This window comes from Crocodylus porosus, unplaced genomic scaffold (assembly GCF_001723895.1).
Source record: "Crocodylus porosus isolate Cpor-Errol unplaced genomic scaffold, CroPor_comp1, whole genome shotgun sequence".
NCBI lineage: Eukaryota > Metazoa > Chordata > Crocodylia > Crocodylidae > Crocodylus > Crocodylus porosus.
In genome coordinates this window covers 266280902-266304155 of record NW_017728886.1, presented here as the reverse complement: position 1 = coordinate 266304155, position 23254 = coordinate 266280902, and the positions used below count along the sequence as shown (strand labels likewise).

At 45.0% G+C, this 23254-nt stretch overlaps 1 long non-coding RNA gene across 1 annotated transcript in view; it reads left to right on the top strand.

The window, feature by feature from the left end:
* The window catches only part of LOC109306394, a 24575-nt gene extending 6538 nt beyond the window's left edge, over positions 1-18037 (top strand). Inside the window, exons 2-3 of the long non-coding RNA XR_002099976.1 lie at positions 6547-6551; positions 17995-18037. This is a non-coding gene — a long non-coding RNA (uncharacterized LOC109306394). The remainder of the gene's footprint in view (positions 1-6546; positions 6552-17994) is intronic.
* Positions 18038-23254: the final 5217 nt, after the last annotated feature.

Here is a 23254-nt window from a genome sequence, read left to right as displayed (position 1 = left end):
TATGAAATCTATGAAATATTGGTATATAGTTAGACCTGACATTCCAAGGAGTATTTCTACCCTAGGTTAGGATGAGTTGGGGTGTGCTACTATGCATGGCAGGTCCTCTTCACACTTACACCACTCTACAGACTTACTACAACGATTGAACGATATTGTGTACCTACATGTTCAGCCTGCATGCCTTGCATAGACTGATGAACATATCAATAAGGATGTTGACCTCTAGGAGCATGAATGGTTCCCATTCTACTGTTACAACAAAGTAGTCCTTTTTTTCTTTCCTAGCCTAACACCTTACCCACTCCTGCACATTAGAAAATGTCTATCCAAGGCACAAAGAGGTGCAAAATCTGACTCCTGTGTCCTCCCTTTTGGAGTCAACTGTATTTAAGATCAATGCTAAAATATGCTAAAGTTCTCCTGTTGGGTCCTGGGGAGTACCTTCTGTTAACACCATATGTTGGATATGATCAGTTGTTCATAGAAGGAGCAGGGCTACCATGAGAAGCCAGAGGGCTATGGGCCTTATTGTGCATGTATTCCCCCCAAATGCCTTCAATTCCTATGTGCTGGCTGTAGCCACCCTGGGTCAAATGAAGTCTCGTCACTCACTTGGCTACCATGGTCTAACACTTGCCAAGTGTTCACCCACGGCTTCTTTCTTGGTATCTATGCCACCTTAGATTTCAAAGTAGTCCTCCATCTGGCCAACCTGGGACTGTTTTCCAAGGTCAGCCCAGGGTGGCAGTCTTCTGATGGTGCTACTACAGGAGAATTCACCTTGACTTACAGCTAGGCACTATGTAAATCCCTCATAAGCCTCTATTGGAACAATTCAATGAGAAATAAGTGCTACCGAAGCCATGCTGACCCTCCTCAGCCTGTGTAATTTTGATAAATATTTAATAACAGCTTGCTAATTGACAATTTTCTTGTAATTGTCTTGTTTTACTTCCTCTCATAATCTTTCTCCTTCTCTATTCAATTACATTGGGACAGAGAAGGCATTTGTGAGGGCTGCTGCTCATGAACCTCACAGAAGTGATGAGGCTTTGGGGCTAATTGATGCTTGTTATGTTCCTGTCATTCCTATTGTAATTTCATTAAATAGGTTTTCCTTTCCTTATGTGTTCCTGCCAAACAGCCTTGCGAGCTCATTTGATTGTTTACATGCTATCCATCAAACTAAAGATGTAATGAAAGCATCCATTTCAGGTCCCGAGTCCCTTTTACATAAATAACGGCATTGAAGTTTCTCCTGAGATCCATAAACCAACTGTTACCAATAACTGACTGGGGGTAAAATTCAAACTCACGCTTTTGTACTTTTCCTCATGACATTAACTGGAATGAGGTTAGCAGGACACCAGCCTCAGGTGTTGATTTAGAGGAGGCACCAACAGCACTTGGTAACCCTGCTTTTTGGGTGCCCAACAAAGAGCAGCTCTGTCCAGCCCCAAAATTTTTCTTTGCCTCTGAATTTACCCATGAATGACAACTCAGAGGGAGCCTAATTCACTCCAAAGGCCCAGGCCAACAAACAGGTTTTGCAGAAGCCACAAAAGTTTTCAGGCTTGAGTTGCATTGAGTCACTAGTTGGTAGGAATAAGTCTCAAAGTTGTCAGCCACGCAGAGTTTTTCTGTTCCTCTGTCTCTTGGATTCAATATTAAGGGCTGTTTCTAATACCCCAGGTCTATCAAAAGGTAGCTGGAAGTCCTCACCTGTTTATGAGCACATGCCTTTCCTTCATGTATAACTCCAGAATGATCTGAATGAATGTTTGGACCTGTCCCATTTTGCAGACATCAAGTACAAGCCCCAAGCTTCTGTCAAGCTGCCATTATAGTTCTGAATTGAGGGTGATGCCTCTCTGGTCTACACCAGCCGGACATGATCTACCTGCAACAGATGGTACAGTCTCAATAGGCTTTGTACTGGCATTGGTTGATTTCAAGGTTTCTGCTTTGCCTTGGGTCATGCTTTGCTTGTTCTAGTGTGGATGATGGGGCTTCTGGTTCAGACTTCCCATTGCACCGCTTTCACTGCGAGGGTGGCCAAGCATTGGAATAGGCTACCTAGAGAGGCCGTGGAGTTTCCATCCCTGGAAATTTTCAGAGCAGGTTGGACAGTCTTGGCTGGGATGGTTTAGTCAGAAACAATCCAGCCTTGAGCAGAGGGGCTAGACTAAATGTCCTTATGACGTCCCTTCTAGCCCTACTTTCCAATGATCATCCAAACCTGTTCTCTTCACTGTATTTAAACTAAGCACTATGGACATTTCAGCAAGAAACTGGCCAGTGTCCATGGCTTTTATTGCTTGACTGGATGTGGGCAGAACCTCATCAGCCTCCTGGCATGTTCCCATTGTGTCACATCCTGATGAGCACATGAGAAAAAGAAATGGACCAAAATGATGTCACGTCAGAGTGGCAGCCAGCCACTTAGTGCAGTTGCACGGCTTGACAGCAGTGCCTTGTGCGGCTATTGACCTAGCAGTTTGGCTGTCAGCCCCTAGCATCACCCATCAGGCTGGCGCACTGGAGATTTTGCCACTGAAAACAGCACGGCAATGTTAAAATGGCTCATGAGACTGAGGACATGCTTATTAAATTTGCAGTTGACACCAACTTGGGTAGATTTGCAGACACTCTGGAGGACAGGGATAGGATCCGGAATGACCTGGATAGACCAGGAAAATGTCTGCAATCAATCAGATGAGATTAAGCAAGGACAAATGCAAAGTCTGGCACTCGGGACAGAATAATTTATATGCACAAATACAGACTGGGGAGTGCCTGGCTGGGCTGCAGAACTAGGGCTATTTAGTCTGGAGGAGACAAAACTGAGTGGGGATTTGATAACACTATAATTGCAAAAGCTTTTTCCTCTTCTGGCTTCTACTGCATCTATGGAGAGCACAGCCCTTTCGACAGATTGTTCCTACCAAAGGAACACAGGAGAGTTCTGACTTCCCAACATCCTACAGGAATCTCAAATCAGTCTGGTGGCCTTCATTATGCAGTTTGTCATTCCTACTGACAAGCCCATTCACATGTTGATTGATCATTGCCATTCAGGCCATGTTTGAGCAGGTGAGCTCCAGAACTAGCCATAGTCCTTGTGCCTACAGATGCTCGGGGCCCCGTTTTAACTTGTGGCGCTTTACATAAAGTGCCATGAGTTAGAGCCCCCCGCCCCCTTTTAGCCCAACGAATGTTCACCTGTTGAGGTGGGGTGGGGAGGGGAGGAAGGGGGCTGGAACCTGCCTGCACCCCCTGCTTTCCCCAACTCTGCCTCTCCCTTACCCCCCAGCTTCAGGGCAGTCAGCAGGGGAGGGGGGGGAAAGGGAAAGGATCAGTCAGTTCAGCTGCCAGCTGCTCTCTCCCTCCCTCTCTGACAGCCCTGGGGATAGGGCTGGGCTGGTGCTGCTGACACAAGCACAAATCCAGCCGTGTCCCTGTATGAAAAATTAACCCTGACCAACAGAAGCTCCCCCATAGGCACTCTGCTTCAAGTGCCTTAATCTAATACTTCATTTTACCAGACTTAATTTTTCACATGATCAGCCATTCTAAAAGCACTCTGCAGCTGTGCACATGTGTTAAGGCACAGCCGTACAGTGCTTTCAGGGGCCCAATTGCATGAAAAATGTCACTTGTATAAGTACCTTAAGAGGTGCTAGATGGAGCATCACTGCTTGCTGTCTGCTTGATGCATCATCTGGGGTTGTGAAGTCACTGTACTTCCTGGAACAAACAAACAAATGATGATGATGTCACAAATAAATGTCACAAATGATGTCACAAATAACTTCTTATTAGCCCATCCTGGCTGCTTTATGCCGGGGTGTACAAAAATAAAAGGGAGGAGGCAGAAGGGTACTCCAAGCAGTGGAACAGCCAAAATGTTGCTGTTTTGCACTCCTTGTGCCTTCAGAAGGAAGGTGTGCCAAATGATTTCAGCATGAATTTGGGAGACCTATATCCACTTCCTTTCTCTACCACAGACTTCCTCTGTCACTATAGGCAATGCCTTAGTCTTTCTGCACCTCAGTTCCCAATGCATAGTAGCATCAGCCTGCCTCCCTGGGGTTCTCTTTGGATAATTACATTAAGGACTGTGAGATGCTCAGATGCTATATTAACAGGGACCAAAATAGTACCATCCCTTGTGCTTTTGTGATTGTAGTGGTGCTACAGCAATGACCCCATGTGGGGCCGTGGTGGGAAGGGCAAGTCCTGCCTGTCTCTCTGAGCAATCAAAATAACAAAAGACTAGTCAGAAGTCCCTGATTTGTGGTACTACTAGTTTTCTATTTCTGGTCTTGAAGGGACCCAGCTCTACATGAAAATGAAAAGTGATGAAAAAGAAAAGCTAGCCACCCTTTTGCAAATCTTCCTATTGAATCTGTTAAATAATGTGGAGAGAAATACAGGCTTCATGTCTTCTAAGGCAAATAGTAACACTCATTTTTAGCATCTAAGTTAATGCAAGCTGGATGAGTTCTGGGTGATGGTTGCTGCTGCTTGTTATTCACATTGCTTAATAAGTCCTAATTCTAACGTGTAGGTGCCATTATTAGTATATATACATTTACTTGGCTGATTCTTTTTACAACCCAGACAAGCAAAATATTCAGCATGTTCCCTTCTGGACCAGTGCAGTACTAGATAACAACCTACTAGCAGTACAAGTGAAGCAACTCCTGTTGCTTCATTGTGGTAGTTCATTCTTAAGTACTGAAGCCACAGCAAATTAGTGGTGAAAGTACTGCCTGGTAAAAATAGATTCCTGCTAGGAACCAGGCTCATGAACTTAAGAGAGTATGAAACTAACTTGATCGTTTTTAAAACTGAATGAATTCAAATGACTTTCCCCTCCTGGCTGAAAGAGAATTGCAAGCCTTTGAAACAAAAGAGCATGTAGGCAATGCCTCTAAAAGGGTGGGGAGAAAAATGCATAGAAGACATATATTAAAAACCCAAGAAGAAATATTTGCAATATCCTGTAGAGACTATCACAGGACAAGATCAATGTGTGAAATCCAACCTGCAAAGCTACATCCTACAGGCTGGCAATGCGCTTTCTCACAGATAACTTTCCTTTATATCCCAGGGCTAGGGAACAAATGAAAGGCATGCAGGGAGAGAGCGCAAGAGCTCTGGCAAGTATTTGCTGCTTTGAACTCCTAATGCATGAGATTATTATTTCAAAAGCGCCAGCCACTGAAAGGGAAAATGGAACAGAACTGTGTACTTTAGGGCTATTTTTTTATTTTGGGAATGATGAGAATTAACTCAATTTTGTTAAAATCTTTAGCAGCTGTCAGTGCATGTTCTGTGCTGGGCAGAGCACTCAGGGTAACAAAGAAGGCAAGGTTGCCCTTGTATAACCCTAAATCTAGTGTCTGGAAAGATCAGCATTGAAAGAGGTCTGCTTGAGCCCAGTTGCCCATGAGAAGCAGGGTGCACCAGTGATCATAGCTAACAGCACATAAGGGGACTGATGTGACCAGCATCCCACCCAGCCCAATCAACCCAGTATACATGTACATCTAGGGATACACTTCTGCTGCAATCCAGCATGAGATTTGAAATCGAGCTTCTAGAAAAGAAGCAAGACCTCATAAGCCCAGGGACCGTTGTGGGCTTTTCTAATTTAGGGTAACCTTGAGCAGGGTTATTTGCAGCCAAGAGTAAGTCCTATCTGGATACATGAAGATCTTCCCCTCCCACAATGATCTCCTTCTGGCTTCGAGAGGGTTTGGTGTATATGAAATCCATTTTGGGTTAGAAAAGGTCAGCAAGTTTCTGTATGGTGAGTTAGCCCTGAACCCACTACAAGCATCAGGTCTGGAGTGGTCGGGGGTTTTGGGTTTTTGTTTTTTTTTTCATAGATTCATACATGTTAGGGGCTGGAAGAGACCTCTCAAGATCATCAGGTCCAGCCTCCCTGTGCTTGGGCAGGAAGGACTGCTGGGCTCAGATGACCCCAGCAAGGTGAGCATCCAGGCATTTTTGAAGAGATCCAGAGTAGGTGATGGTACCACTTCTGGGGCGAGTCTATTCCAGAGCCTGGACACTCCAGTTGTAAAAAAGTTTTTCTTTATGTCGACTCTAAAGCAGTCTTCTAGCAATTCATAACCATTAGTCCTAGCCTTCCCCTGGGGAGCCCTAGTGAACAGATGTTCTCCCAGTCCCTGATATGCTTGATAAGTTTGGGGTCATGGGAGAGACCAGGTCAGCAGGGTACTGGTAGGGAAGGGGTGAGACCCCTCCATGTCTCACTCTGTAAATTACAGAATTTTTTTTGCAAAAATCTTGGTGGCCTAATAAAAGATATCATCTTGACTACGAGCCCTGATTATTTTTTCACTCTGTGAAAGAAACCCAGTGAGGACCAGGCCCTGATTCCAGAGTCTGTGGCCTGTTAAGTAGCCTGACAATCTGTCACCAGGGACCGGCCACAGTTGGCTCAACCAAATAAAAAGCTTTGGACTTCTGCACCCACCAAAGTACTCTACAATGGTGTCCTATGCCCAGAAGTAGTGTAGTCATGAGGTCCGTGGAGCCCTGGTGCTTTGCTATCATTTCACTGAGGCACAAAGAAGAATTGGTAGGCCTGTGTACATCGATCCTTCTTCCACACTGCAGCACACCTGAGAGAGTGTCACATTTAGCCCCTGCTATGAGGCTGGTGTGTGCCCTGAAAGGCAAAGCCACCTGACCCCTTTCATGGATCAGGAAACATATGGCCCCCAGGCAGGGAAATTCCTCCTATTCACTTGGCTGCAAATGGGTAGAAAACCCAGAGCCCCCCACCCGCCATGCTGAGCCGCCACACAGATGTGGTGAGAATTTAGCCAACAGATCAAACTGATAATGACTTCCCCTCATTGCTGAAACAAAAGCACAATTAAGGCATGGGAAACATCTGAATTATTTGCTGCTGATGAAAGGATGAAAATTGGATACATGTTGTGCAACTGTGAATATGGGAAAATGATGCCGATTTCCCTTCTCTGGGTTGAGTGACGAGGCAGCTCTCATTAATCCTTTCATTCCTGCTGTTGTTTTGCTGAGATGCTGAAAATTGTCTATTTTCATCATCACTGAAATTAACTGGGGCTGAGAGACCACACTTTTGCTAACTAAGGAGTGAGATTAGTCAGAGTTTTGGTGCTTTCTTAAAGCATGGCTTAGCTGGCATCTTTTTTGCGGGAGAGCTGATGGCATTACTAAAGTCAATGAAACTTTTGCCCTGGAGATGATCCTTGGAGTCGCAAGTTGCTTAAGTCAGAATCATGGAATCAGAAAGCTAGAAAGGATCTCAGTGGGCCATAGTATCATGGAAAATTAGGGCTGGAAGAGACCTCAGGAGGTCACATCTAATCCAAACTCCTCCTCAAAGCAGGGCCAGTCCCAACTTACATCATCTCAGCCAAACCCCTGCAAGAACGTTACTCTCAGCTCTTCTCTGTCTAGTGGTTTGCTAGCCTCCTCTTGAAACCCCCAGTGAAGGAGATTTGAAAACATCCCTGAGTTGTCTACTCTAGATTGTACCTTTCCTGGGCAAAACCAAAGGACGAGACATGAGGATGGACAACTTTGTAGGAAAACTCACCCTGGAATTCTATCCAAATCTTTCCCTTAGGAGGAAAATATTGAGATCCGGGTTTGCTACTGAACAAAGGTACTAGCATCTCATCTCTCGTCCTATGGATCACTGGAGTCTGCTGAGGATGTAAAAGACATGCTCCTTGGAGTTTATTTTTGTTTCCCACTCTGAGTCAGCTTTAATTCTGTAGCAAGCTGTGCTGTTTTATGTACAGTATATGCCCCCCGACTCCTGAAATGTCAGTGCAGGTCGATGTCACCAACAGCCTCAATGCGCTTCTTCTGGCACTGTTGAATCAGGATGCTCTGTTTTTTTTCTCCCAGAGGTGAAAGGAGGCCCCACAAAATATGTGCAGGAGGGATAAAAATGATGATGTGAAATGTGAGCCACATTGGGTGCATCTCCATGTGCAAATAAATTAAATCCAGTTTGCACCAGAGTTAATTGCTCCCAGGCACAGTGTCTACATGGGTGCCAGGACCTCCACAATTAGAGCTGGGGCAGAGTAGCCCCAGGCTGACAGCAGGTTTGGGAGAGTCAGCCCCAGGTTCTGGTTCTGGGTTATAGTGTTGGATAGTGGAGGGGATGGCTGGGGCATGAGAGTGTCCAAGGAACACAGCCATGTCCAGTTTTGGGCGCCCCACTTTAAAAGGGATGTGGATAACCTGGAGAAGGTTCAGAGAAGGGCCATTCATATGGTTCAAGGCTTGCAGGCCAAGCTCTACAAGGAGAGACGAGGGCATCTGGACCTCTTCAGCCTCTGCAAGAGAAGGTTGAGAGGCAACCTTGTGGCTGCCTATAGATTCATCATGGGGGTGCAGAAAGGAATAGGTGAGGCTCTACTCACCAAGGTGCCCTGGGGGTTACAAGAAATAATGGCCATAAGCTAGCAGAGAGCAGATTTAGACTGGACATTAAGATGAACTTCTTCACAGTTAGTTAGAGTGGCCAAAATCTGGAATGGGGTCCCAAGGGAGGTGGTGCTTTCCCCTACCCTACGGGTCTTCAAGAGGAGGTTGGATGGGCATCTGGCTGGGGTCATCTGTACCCAGCGCTCTTTCCTGCCTATGCAGGGGGTTGGACTCGATGATCTATTGACGTCCCTTCTGACCCTAACATCTATGAATCTATATGGCTAGGCAACAGGGGTCTGACCCCCTGCTGCCTTGGCGGCTGCTACTGCTTTCAAATCACTGATATAAATACAGAACAGCAACTCTAAATCTACATTTAAGGTGGTTGAGCTAGACTATTGCATCAGGAGCAGCAGAGTGTATTGCTGTGATACCTCCTTCATATTTTTGGATTGGGCATTGAGTCCTTATATGTTCCATGTTCTGTTCTGGGTGACCACTGTTGCACGTGAGAGTTTTTACTTTTCCATTTGTGCATCAAGTACCTGCATCTCGCATGGTTTGTGCAGCCTGGTTTAGAGTTGTCCATGCACGCTGTGGAGATGAAAGCCAGGGACCTTTTGTGTTGGATCCACCAGAAGATGCTTATTTGGGGATTCCTGTGAACTCCATTTGGTTTTCCAAGCTTCATCACAGTTGAAGTCATATTGTTGGAGTTTAGCATGTGGATTCAAAATGTCTTGTGCAACTTTTAGGCAATGGTGAGGGGTATTGCTGAGGTCCTGGTGGATGAGGAAATCTTTGTTTTCCTTAATTTGCTGGACTTCTTCTTGAGTTGGTGCCTCACAATGAATGGGTGGAGGAGCAATGCACGACAGCATGGGCAGCCAAGGTATTAGGTCTGACTTAAGGGTTCTAGCAATGCACCACATTACAGAGTTCAATTGGATGTTAACAAGTCAAGTGTGGCTGCTTCTAGTCCATACGGTACTCAGCTACTGAGTATGCAAGGGCCAATGCAGCTTCCTGGGCTGATCTGGTGTAATTTATGCCCGGGTCAGCTCTTAACACGTGTGTTTAGGTGTAGTTATCTTCACCACTGTAAGATAGTATTGTCTCTGACTACAAAAATTAATTTGCTACGGTCTAATAGCATCTCACGTGTAGACTGTGACACTTTACACCGCAGCAAATTAGTCTAGTGTGCAGTTAAGCACATGTGTAGATGCACCCAGTAGGTAGGATTTTCAAAGAGTGTCTAAGCAAACGCAGAAGCTCCTAAATCATTTCTGGGCTTTTGAAATACCTGTGTATTATGGATTTGTATTTCATTTACATTTGGGGGGGAGGGGCATGTGGGGGGAGGGGAGCAGCAACTTTTATTGGTATTTAACACACATTTCCACAGTAAGAAAAATCAGCTTGTCAGAGTAGAATGACTTGGTCTTGTTTGGTCTTAATATAGTTGCTGAACCTTGCCTGCCAACAATCTTCCTCCTCATTTTCAGTGGTAAATCCTTACTGTCCATATGCAGTAGCTGTGTGTTGTGCTCTCTATGTATGGTTTAAGTATGGGAAGGCACATAGATTTCACAACTGAGTTCTCACTATCCAAGTCAACAGCAGGAGAGAATTTTTCTTCCAAATTCCAGAAATGTATAATCAGCCAAGTGCATAATAGGTTTTCACCTTCTCTTAAATTTTTTTGAGGTTTGTGTCAGAGACCTGCCTGTCCCCATCTTGAGAACAATCACCCAAATTTGGCTAAATTGCAGAACTTTGAAAAGTAACAGTTTTCACCTACTTGTTAGGTGATTTGTATCTTAATTTGTTGAAGGATCCTTTCTACACTAAGCATGGACCATCTCAGGGCTTCACACCACTAAGAACTTTCCCAGTATTTGCAGCATTCAACTGGTCTGGACAGTGCCAGAGATCATATAAAATGCTAAATATTAGAGATGTTATATCTGAATTACAAGATTTATCTACTCCCAGGGTGTGTGGCTCTAGGGAAAGGATGAAACCAAAGGTGATACCAGGATTATGGGCATAAATGACTGGGGAAGGTAGGAGTATTGTTTGTGGTGATAGCTACAGGGTTTCAGAGGACCTTGATACATTTTAACTTTAGGCAACTTTTGGAGCTCTTCAACCCTGGACTGGCTGCACATTAACACCTTTTAAGTGGGTTAAAGCACTCATTATTCATCTTAATGTTATGCTACTCCAGGGCAGGGTTATTTCTAATCCACCTAACTTTGTTCCTGTTCCATTAACTTGTGATCACTCTCCACAGCTCTTCCACACAGGCTGAAGTCCTCCAGCATCCCAGGAGGCAGTGAGTGATCAGGAAAGCCACGGCACAGCAGGCCGGGCACAGTGCCTTGCTCCCTGGACACCTCCAGCAGAGCAAGCACTGCAGTCCCAGAGCACCTGGTGGCCATAGCGGCCCCTGCCAACACTCAGACCAGCTCAGCTCTGCATGGAGTTCACTTTTTAGCAGCAGCTATACTTTCAGCTTTTGGCTGAGTAGCCAAGAGCTGATGATACTTCGGCTGTGAAAGGGTTAAAATCCCAGCTTCTGAGTAAGCAGAAAATGGAGGGTGAACTGAACTTCAGGCTCTTGCTTGGCTACACACAGCCATAACTCTAGAAAAATCTTTTTCCCCCTTCATTCTGCCTTCCCAGAAACAAGGGGCACATTTTATTTGGGGGCATGTGATAGGTGAAACAATACAGTAAAAAACTAGAACATGAACAGAATATTTAATTGCTCTCTTCTTCCTACCGCAGCTCCATTTTTTCCCACCGGTTTATTATTAGTGGTTAGAAAACAATATTCTCTCAGCTCAACTAATATTTGTAAGGAGCCACATTCCAACCGTGAGTCAGTAAAACTCACTTGTCATTCCCCACTGGCAGGATCAACTCAAGCTAAGCTTGTGAGATTTTCAGGCAAACATTGACAACCTGTTACACAGTGTTAAACATCTGTGTCCTGGCCAGATTTCAGCGATGGTTCCAATATTCTGCCTAGGGAAATGTCAGTTGCTTGTTGCATTGTTCTTCGCTTCCTATCCTAAAATGCCATGTACTGTTCCATTTATTCAGAATGTGTAATGCTGCAGACCCATTTTCATATAAAACAGCAGCATCCTGCCGGGAGCTGCATGTACAAAGCAATCAAATAGCACACAATGGATTGTTCTCCTCTCCAAAAAACTCTCTCAGCAGTGCTCAAGCTGCACTGATCACATTCTAGCTGTTGCTCCTAGTACTCTGTCCTTCTAGGACAAGGCCTAGGATTGGCCTCAGCCCTGCATGCACAAATGGTCTATACTCTTTCCTTACTTTTCTCAACCACAACCTAAGCTTACATCTGTCTGGCGGTGCTCTTGCCTGAAAGGCAGTCCATTAGCAAGAAGAGTTGGACAATCAGAAATGAGCCTTGAGATATGGAGACTCAAACTGCCAGCAGAGAATTTTTTAAATAAGTATTCACCCCATTGCATACATGTGCACCTTCACCTGGAGCACCTACTTGATCACCGTACATGCAACAGTATTCTAAGTTGTGTGGTTATTCTGTGATCCCTGCTTTCGGCCTGATGGAAACATACATGTTTATCAAAATTATTGCACAATTAAAAAGCTACAATAAGTGTCTAATATAGTGCAGCTAATGGAATTGATGTGTAATATCATTTAAAGATGTGTTTGCTGCTGGGTGATTAGGCAGGGGACTGGAATGGGTCAGGGCAACTATCCTTTCTTGCACTCACCAACTAGGTTTTTTGGGCTCCAGCTACCCAAGTCTAGAATCAAAAATAAGGTGTGGGCATCTTGCTTAGCAGTCCAAGAAGGTACTCATTAAAATTCTTGCAAGGGTGACCACTGGGCTCTAGGGGATTAGTAATGGGATGCAGAACCATTAGCACTAATTTGGTCCCTGTTAAGTAAAGATTGAAATGCATTAATAGCTTAAAGCTTTTTGGTGACTTATGTGATATGACCTGACTGATGCTTATTACTTCTTGTTGTTGACAAGCTCAGCGAAACAGATTATGTATCAAGCCATTATGTTTCAAAGTTGTCAGCTGATGTAAATCAATACAATTGCATTGAAGGTTGGGAAGATGCCATGATTTATGACACCTGAGGGTCTGGCCCATGTGCTTGCTGCCTATATCTACCTTTATTTTAGGACTAGGAAAAAATAGCATTTAGAAAGACCTATGGTGAATTCTCTATGGGACAGTACAGTGTGTGGGACTCCGAGGTCATATACTCAGTACCATATCTACATGTGCATTTGCTCTGGCTTAAAGTTATTGCGCAGTAAATTACTGTTCAGTAAGCAGGTATAGGCCAGCATCTACATGTGCAGGTGTTAACGTGCATTTACACTGTGTTTGGATTGCCTTGGGACTAAAGTTAGTCCATACACACACAGTGTTACTGTGCAGTAGGGCATCTACGTGTGCATTATTGCCCAATAACTAATCGGGCATAAATTTGATACCTGCATGATGGCAGGTATCAAATATATAGTTTCATAGTTGGTACAGTGGGAAGGGACCTAAGCAAATCATCTAGTCCAACCACCTTGCAGGTGCCCTTTTCATGACTTGTCGGCCTGTCACTCAGGCCTGACCTAGTTTTTCTCTGGCGCAGACTCAGTTGCCTCACAGAGCTTGCAGCTGGGCATGCTCAGAGACTAACTGGAATGAGGTCTCCCTTCTGGAAAATTCACTCAGTCAAGCAGCCTGATTGGCCACAGGACTGCTTTAAAAGTTGTTGAGCCCCTCCCTTGGGGGGAGATCACATTAGCTGAGGACAGAGGCTGCTGCTGCAGCTGCAGGGACTGTCTCTCAGTCAGGCTTTAGGGCCTATCGATCTCCTCCTTTGCCTCCATTGTTTGGTATTTCGTATTACTTGCTGTGTTACGGCTTTGACTCTGTTCACCTGGCTTCCGACTTACCTTGGCACTGACTACCGACTACGATTCCAGATCATCCATTGAACTTTGTTTGCAACCTCGGCTTGACTCACCTGGTTTTGACTTCGGCTTCCGACACCACCGCTTTTCATTGTCGTCCTACGGGACTGGCGTCCCGCAACTTACCGTGTACAGCGTGTTACAGTTCTTCGTTTCATTGTTTGTGTTCCCCATTAATGAGCTGTTGACCAGCCCTGGGACTAGGTCTTCGGACTGAACCTCATGGGCCAACAGACCCCTTCGTTGTTCACTATTGTTGTAACTGTAACTGAACACATCACTGCCTACGCCTAAAGCGTAAGTCAAATAAATTCATCTTGTTTACAACCATCAAGCTTTTGTGCCACCCCTACTCAACCGCCGCTAATCCCAACCTGTTCGCATCCAATTTGCCCCCACCCAGCCAACCCACCATGACTGAGGAGACGGTGAGCTTGGCTCAGCCAGCTGCACGGACCCTTCTCAGCAGGTTCCAGCTCCTAGCCACCCTGACTGTGAAGTACTGCCTCTAATATCTAGCCTGAGTCTACTTTCAGTCAACTTATGGCTGTTGTTCCTTGCTACACCCAGTAGTGCTCGGGGGAACAGGGACTCTGCCATTGCCTGCTGGTCCCCCTTGGCAAGTTTATAGATGGCCACCAGATCCCCTCTCAGCCTTCTTTTGTGGAGGCTGAACACATTCAGGTCCCGTAGCCTCTCCTCGTAGGGCCGGCCCTGCTGCCCCCTGACCATGCGAGTGGCCTCCTCTGGACCCTCTTGATGCTGGCCACATCCCTCCTGAAGTGCGATGCCCAGAACTGAATGCAGTACTACAACTGTGGCCTGACCAGTGCTGCATAGAGGGGGAGGATCACCTCCTTGGACCTTCTCATGATCCATCTGTGGATGCATGACAAGGTACGGTTGGGCTTCCTGACCACATCCCCACACTGCCGACCCGTGTTCATCTTGGAATCAGTAGTAATTCCAAGATCCTTCTCTGCCTCTGCGCTGACAAGAAGGGAGTTCCCTAGCCTGTAGGTATGCTGCTGGTTCTTCTTCTCCAGGTGCATCACCTTGCACTTGTCTGTATTGAAACCTATCCTATTCTCATCTGTCCACCTCTGTAACCTGTCCAGATCTAGTTGTAGCCTGTCTCTCTTCTAGCGTGCTCACTTCTCCCCACACCTTAGTGTGATCTGTGAACTTGAACAGGGTGCTTTTCACACCCTCGTCCAAATCACCGATGAAGATATTGATCGGTGCGGGCCCAAGGACTGAGCCTTGGGGAACCCCACTGTCCACATCTCTCCAGGTTGAAAATGACCCATCCACCACCACTATCTGGGTGCGGCCCTCCAGCCAATTTGTGACCCGACTGACTGTATAGGTGTCAACACAACAGACACCTAATTTTTTAATGAGGATGGGGTAAGAGACACTGTCGAAGGCCTCCCTAAAGTCCAGGAAGACTACATCCACCGTGACACTTGCATCCAAGACTTTTGTGACCTGGTCATAGAAGGCCACCATGTTGGTCTGACAGGACCTGCCTCGAATGAACCCGTGTTGATTGCCCCTAAGCATAAATTCCCCTGCTGGCCCCTTGCAGATGTGCTCCTGGATAATTTTCTCAAAGAGCTTCCCCAGGATTGAGGTAAGACTAATGAGGTAAGACTAACAGTATCAAATTTACACTCAAGTCAGTGCAAGTTTCCATATATATTGCACAGTATGGGCATGAATGTGTAGACATGTGCCCATACTGCACAGTAGACCTGCCCAGTATGATCCATTAGGGGTGTGCGAAGTGGGTAGTATTCAATTTGGATTTGGATTCAGCCCAATTTGGGGAACAGTGATTCTATTGACTGAATCAAGTTAGGATAGTGATCCAAATTGTCTGAACCTGAATCTGGAGATTCGATGTTGATTTGGAGAATCAGCGATTTGAAGACAGATACAGCATTATCTGTTTTTTCTACGTACCTTGAGGTACCAGGCACAGCTCATGAATGCTGAGATGGTGGGGTGGATGGAGCAGCTCGTGGGACTGTAGGGGGGTCCCCCACACGCTCAGCAAAATACTTCTGGTCCACTTCTGGGTCCGCCACTGAGTGTGTGGGACCCCTTGTGCCCTCTCCAGCTCAACAGTCAGCTGTGGGGGGACCCTGGGTACCCCCCCAGACCCAGGAGGTATTATGTGCGGAGCCAGGGTACCTCGAGGTACACAGAAAAAACATATAAAGCTGTGTCTATGGCCAAATTGTCAAATCTCTCTGAATCCAATCGGTAGCCTCCAATTTGATTTGGAGAGATTAATGGGCTTCCTGATTTAATTCAGCTGCTGAATCAGGCCAAATCTCCTCCGAATCGAATCAGCAACTGAAGCTTCACACAGCCATATTATCCATCCCAACTATTCAGAAATTGTGAGATTTAGTTTAAAACCATGAGGGGTTTTTTGTTTTTTTTTTAAGAAAGAATTATTACAAGTACTTTTTCACTGGCCAGGTATTGTTTCCACCTGCAGTATACATCTGAATTCAATTTTCAGGTAAAAGTTTTACCACCAGGGTACATGCTGATCCATGAAGATTGGGAAATCCTGGCATCAGCCTTCAGCACAGAGAAAGTAAAATATGCTTCATGTGCACAGGTTCATATGGCAAAGCTCTGTGTGCATAGAAACCTGGGTTTTGACCTTTAACATTCACATGAGTTTTGGGGGGGTGCTTTGGGGTTTTTTACTGGTAAATTCCTTGTGAAGAAAATTCCCTAGTAAGGTGAACATAGAGCCCTAGATCTAATTCAACTTTCTAAAAATATTTCAGAAGCCACAGAGCGCTAATAAAGTGTGCTGTTTCCTTGAAAGAAGAGAACAGATCTTCTCTGACAACTCCTTTTCTCACATCATTATTCCCACATCACAGTAACTAAAGCTGTCAGATTTCCAATGGGAAGTGGCAGGAGAGGCATGTTTCAGGCCACTGCTCTACAGAGTGTTGTTGATTCTCTCCCCCTTCCCCAAAAAACTGAAAATAAAAACAAAAAAGGCTTGTATTCCTTCTGCATGGGTTTGCAAATGAGGGAATCTCACTGATTGAATCAGACACCTGAGACTTGAGGGTGAATTCATTAACAGCTACATGGTGTTGTATCATGTGGTGTGTTGTTCTTCTGCTCCCAGCATGGATACTAGAGAAGGAAGCATAGCCTAAGACATTTCCTATTCACTCTTTGCCCCCTGAGGCAATTATCTACTCCTTGTGTTCAGAGGTTTTCCCCCAGGAGCAAAAAAAGAAAAAGGTACAAACAAATGTTATGGGTGATTTATAATGGTTATTACCAGCTCTGATGGATAGCAAATTGCTCTGCCCCTCAAACCCACTACTACCAGCTGACCACTCTAAGGGAAGAAACCAAAATTCATTCCATCCACTTCTTGTTCCCCGGCTTGACGAGGCGAGCACATCAGTCGGCCAGTCAGTGCTACCCTCTCCCTCTGCCCACAGTTAGTAGGAGGAGAAGGGCTGGAGACATCAGTTTATCTATTTTACTCCTTTCGCCTGCACACAGCTGTGTGGTCATAACCTGGCATGACAGTTGGTAAAAAAAATTCAAGAAGGGATTATCTCCATGGTAGTTAACATTTTGTCATGGTTTTTATATACTTGTGTTTAAATATGTCCGTGGTACTTAGATTCCTGAAATGCAAAGCTGGTAAGTATGACATGAAAGGACCATGTGCCACTCTGACCTAACCATCCAGGAAACCAGTCTGTGCTACCAATTCATAGAGTTATCAGAACTTCTTTCCTGCTTGCTCTAGTTACTCCGCTGCCTTCATTCTCAAGGTAGACGTGAGGGCTAATATTTTCCGGCCCTGAATAGCACAATGCAGCCACTATCTTTATTTGTTTGATTAAGGGCTTTGATCTAGGAAATGACTAATTAATGCTATCTAAATTGGTCTCTGTGGGATTGGATAGAGCAGTGAGAGAATAATTCCCTAGTAAAGCAAGTGACTGGACAAATAGTTTTATTTAATAGTGTTAAATCTGAAGACAGACACAATATTCAATTCGGTGGTCTCCTGCAGGTCAGCCTTCAGCTCCTCATTATTCATTAGTGACTTTGCGCTAATGCTGCAGCCACAAATTAGATGCAAATGCTGAAGATAGTTAAAAGAAACTCATCTGAAGCAAACAGCAAATTGCACAGGACTATTTTCTACAATGAGAACCTTGGTGCCACCAGTGTAAACTGATTTTTGCGGGTTCAACCACTGCAAGGAGATATTGCCTTCTATGTTTGTTCCATCTTGAAAGCTCAGTCATTATCAAGGTTGTTTCCATAACTCCGTGCCCTCCCCTAAGAGTGGCTCTATCCCCTTCCCCTGCCTTCTCTTCCTTGAAATAAGGCTGGTTGTGCTCTCAAGTGTCCAGAGTCTGGCTGAGCTAGCTTCTATTTCTGTCTTTGTAAAGACTTCTTCCACAGTTTCCATGCACTACCTTAATCCCTCTGGCTTTATAAAGACTTTAAGGAATCCCACTTTATAAAGACTTGAAGGAATTAGGAACACAACTGCTTTATCAAATTCTATGCCTTGGTTTCCCCATCTGTAAAATGGGGGCAATGCTATTTGCTGTGGTCCTTCAGTGAGACAGAATGAGGTGTAATGTAATTGTCCACTACAGGAATCCCTGACCATGAGCTGCTGGTGCAGCCACTGTCACCTGGGGGTGAACCCTGTTATACCTCCCCATACAGCTCTGGCACAATCAGTTGAAAGTTCAGTTCAAGAATAGATTTGGAGATGCCTGATATCCACCAGGAGCTGTTCAGGGAGACCTGGCCTGAATGAAAACAGAGAAAAGGCTTGAAGATTTTTTTTTCTACTGCATTTCCTGTTTACTGCTATTAATCTGAACTTCAGAGATATAATGCCTAACTCCAGGCTTCAACTATAGCCCGAAAATCTGATCTTGAAGTATATCCTCTGCCGTGTGTGGCAAGAACATTGTAACACGGCACTCGATATGGTGCCTGTTATGGAGAGAAAAGGGGATATGCCAGTGGGAACAAAAGGGAAAAAAAAACTTGCCCGTGGCAGGATCACGGCAGGAAAAGTGGGACTACCAGGAACTCAGGTGTTCCCAGTGAAGAGTTGCCCAGACTCTGGTAGGGCTGCACATGCGAGCAGGGCCAGGGTGGATTGGCTCCTGTGGGAGGAGCTGAAAAATAAAAGGGAAGCAGGGTGAAGAGGCAGCTTGCCCCCAGGGCAGGGGCCAACCAGAGGAAACGGAGCCATGACAGGGAGTGAGTGCCACGTGAACGGTGAGCCGAGCAACTCTAGAGCCAAGTACTTACTCAAGACTGAGGGGAAGCAACATCTGAGAAGGGGGGAGGTAGGAGCCCTGTAAAGAAACTCCAGTCAACCCCTGAAGGCAATTTTGAAAAACCACTTCCCAAGCTCTGTGTTCTTTCTTAATATATCTATTTTTCCATGAAAGCATGGCAGGAGAGTGAGGAAGAGCCACGAGACTGAATGCCGGGGAGCAACCGCAACACCTGCAGTACCAGCACAGTGCGTCCACACTCGTATAACTGCTTGGTGGGAAACTCTAGGGAGGAACTGGAAAGTGAGCCACATGGGCGATGCACGTTATTATGGTGTCACTCGGCACAAATTGCCCCTCATTTTCTATGAGTCTGAGCTTTTACAACATTCCCACTTGAGATGCCACTTGAATTCGTGAATCTCACCTGGGCATCAGCACATGCCAATGAAATTAAAACTGCAATGGAGAAGAAGAGCTCGTTTGCTCACACACATCATCCAGGCTTATTCTGTCAAAGGAAGTTGATGAAAGCTTTAGGCGTGCTCTGAGCCATTAATTACTTGTCAGACATTTCTACAAGGCAGTGAGATGAAGGGAAAAGAAAAAGCCAACCTCCCTTCAACGGGAAGGTATCGTTAGCTGAAGTTAATAGACCAACTTTGGGGCTTCACAGCCTGTTAGTCTCCAAAGTAGTATCTGTGACTCACAGAGAGGCACCCGCTCAGTACTTAAATCTTTTAAAATAACACAGCAGCTCCTAACTGGGGTACGGTTTGCAGAGGAAGGAAGTGTGTCATTATCTTGTTTTACAGTGCACTGCTTCCAACCTGGCACTAGGGAGGATTAAACTTGCATCATGTGAAAATTGAAAACCTCAGGGAGGAGATGGCTGCTACAATAGAAAGCAAATAAGGACAGTGGACGATGCTGCCCTGACACCTCTCTGGGGCAGGTTGGGGTGATGTCTGTGCTAACTCCACTCACCTCCCACCTTTTGAACCCAGATTTTGAGAAGAATCATGGCCTGAGGTCATAAAAGTCAAAGGTCTTAATGTAGAGATCCTTCTTATTAATGCATCTCCAGGGCTTAGAGTCCCTGCTAAGGTCGAGAACCTGCTGCTGTTAGTACTGCAAACATAAGCAATGTACTTATTTGCAGTATGCTGAGAGATCTTGCGTGCCCCAAAGAGATCTGATGGAGATCTGAAGGGTAAGACAATAGTGTTATACAAAAGTAGGTGCATTAATGGATTTTCAGGGCTGAATTGGATGAGAGGGAGGGATGGTGTCAGCGACAGTCTCACTCTTTCCAAATCACCTGAGAGTCGTGTCCTTGGGGCATTCATCTAGGGTGCAGGAGGTTTAGGCTTAAGTCCTTGCTCCTTCAAAACAATATTGAAGCTCAGTCTCCCACATCGGAAGGGAGTATGCTCATCACTGCTATGGAGGCAGCCTCTGCCTTCCTTGCTGGAGCTGTTCCAGTATGTAAGTAATTCAAATACGTATGTGCCCAGCAACTCTCAAATCCCACTGCCCTAACTTGGAGAAGATATTTATGATCAGAGGGGGCAGGACTACGAGCTAATGGCTTCAAGATTCAGCAGTTCCTCCTAAACTCCAAATTTTAGTTTGGAGATTAGAAGGAATTTTCAGACACCGACAGTGGTCAAGTTTTGTAACGGGTTGCCTAGAGAAGTTATGCACTCTCCATCCTTGGAAGTGCTCAAGAGCAGGTTGGACAGACTCTTGGCTGGGATGATTTTGCCTGCAGCAGGGGGACTCATGAGGCACCCCCGGTTGCATCATCTTCTTTTGAGCAGACCTTATGAGGTCCTTTCAAGTCCTAATTTCCTATGTTTCTATGAACTATTTCCTGCTCCGGGGTAAACGAGAGTCTTTTTTCTATCAGCCATTAACCAGAAGTCCTATTTCAACTGCAATAAAACTTTCCAATTTAAACCAGTAAATTCCAGAAAAAGTTTTGGCTGCATTGAGGTGGGTATTTTCCATCATGAGAACATGTTGCTGTAAAATTCCCAACCAGCCCTATCCAGGAGCCGACATGGTTTTGACTCTCAGAAGCAACTGTCACAGCTACCTTGACAAGGTAAGCCAATATATTACTTTACATGGGTTTCCTTCACCTACCACCCAAGAGCTGCATTCAGGCTGTCATGCTTTTCCTCTCTAGCCAATGGTACAGGTACAGAGGATCACATACCAAATCCTGAATCCAGGTTACAGCTAAAAAAAAAACAAACAAAAAACAAAAAAAAAAAAGACGCATGGTATGGAAAAAGGCAGCTTAAATTCAATGTATTGCTCACAGCATTTGCCATATCAGTCTAAAAACGTTTCAGGTCACATCGCTTCCCAGAGTTCATTCATGAACTTTGCTTTACCCTTTCAAGCAAAACAGTGGGAAGCTCCATCTGGCTCAGCCATGCATGTTAAATAACATTATCATTTACCTCATTTCAGCCTCACCTAGACCTCCCAATTCACAGGCATATAAAAAGAGCAATCATGTGTCAAGGACACTCATCAAATGTGAGACTCTCTCTCTCTCCCTTTGACATGCTGTAATAGCAGAGACAGTCAGGTTTGATTTCCCTTCCTCTACTGGACCAGGGGTGGCTGCCGGGCATTTTTCATGCAGGCCCCAAAACTGCTGAAATTTTCTTGACCCTGGTCCAGATAAATGGACTTTCAGAATGGAGTGCAGGACCCAACTACTTTATCGTGCTGCTGGAAAAGAGAGGTTGGTTTAAAGATGAGTCAAATGGTACTGAATTAGAAGCTGTTGCTTGGTTGATGATGTGAGCTGGTTTAATTGTATTTATCTTTTAACTTTAAGTAGTAGGGAGGTGAGGTAACATGGGAGATGAAGCCCAGACAAGGGAGTCTGACTCAGTAGGAAGAACAGGAGCATGGTTGGTTTGTATGAGCTTTTTAATACACTGAAAGACTAACTCTGAGTACAGACAGAGAGAGGTAGGTAAGCTGTGTTAACCTATAGTTAGGCAGCAGGCAAGGCAATTATTACCTCTTCAGGGCACATCTATATGTGTCCCTTAATGTGCATTAGCTCTTTTTTTTTTTTTTTTTTAGTGATGCTTTAATGCACATTAAGTGTGCTTTTGCAAATGTGCATTAAAGTGCCACTACAAACCGTGCCCTTTAGTTAATGCGCATTAAACTGGACTAATGTGCAGTTTCCTAGTAACTCACAATGGAGGGCACTTATACATGCGCTTGTGCCACACCGCTGGTCACTATTAAAAGTCCGTGTTGAGAAAACGGTGGTGTTGTGCTTTTGGACTAAAACACATCAAAAGAGTTTTAGTTCAAAAGAGCACCACCACCATTTTCTGCACACTGATGTGCATTTTGCTACTTATACAACTGCATGCAACTCAGTGCAGTGCAGATTGGCTCACATGTGAAGCAGACTCGATTAATTGAGTCTGCTCTGATGTGCCAGATCTCTGGAGCATCAGAAAATAAAAATGTATGTGTATAAATGCCCAAAGGTACTAGATTTAATGCATGTTAACTAAAGTGGGTTAATGCCCCCTGCCCTTCCTTCTGTCTACTTGGATAGACACAGTTTCAAGTCTGGACAATCTGCTTCTGCATTTGCAGTCGAGCAACCTTCACAAAAAAGACTGTTCACACTTCTATTCAAGTCTGTTTTGCCACTGATGTCACAGTAACAAGACTAGGCATGAAATGCTGATTAAAGCAATGCAGAAAAGAAGCAGCAAGTAGTGGGACTAATAAGAAAAATACCCACATCCCATGTCTGACTCGGTGGTGGACACTTACCATTCTGACCTGTGTAGTACCAAGGAAGAGACTTCAGACTAGACACGCTGAAGCCACCATCCCTCTATATGAGTCGAACCCCTAGTTTGCAGACCTCTATTGAATGAATCCCTAGATCTTTGTTAATGTCCATTGTTAATATATCGAACCAGTTTAATAGATAAAACCTCACTTTACAGGATACCTTTCCAAAGTGGAATTTTTGGGAAATTTAGCTGACAGACTATTACTGACATTAATGGCTGGCATCTGGTTTAATCTCGTGGGGATTAATTAACCCCCTGGGGATGTAAGCAATCATAGTTTGATTCTAAAACTACCAGCATTGCATTAAATTAAACAGGTTCCATCATCCTCTGCTCTCTCTCTGCTGTACAGATCTAGGAAGATGAGAAGGGAGAGGGGGTATGTACTCTAATCCATCACAGGTTAGTGAAGGATGTGTTATAGTATTAAGCCTGAGAGATGTTACACCTGGTGCAGCTACACATGCTATTAATGTGATTTAGGATTACTGTGCAATAAGCCATCTCTGGGAATGGGTCTATACATGCACCTTATTGGGAGCAGATTTGCTCCTTATAGGAATAGGCAGATCCAGGCTGCCGCCTCCTCTGTTTTGCTT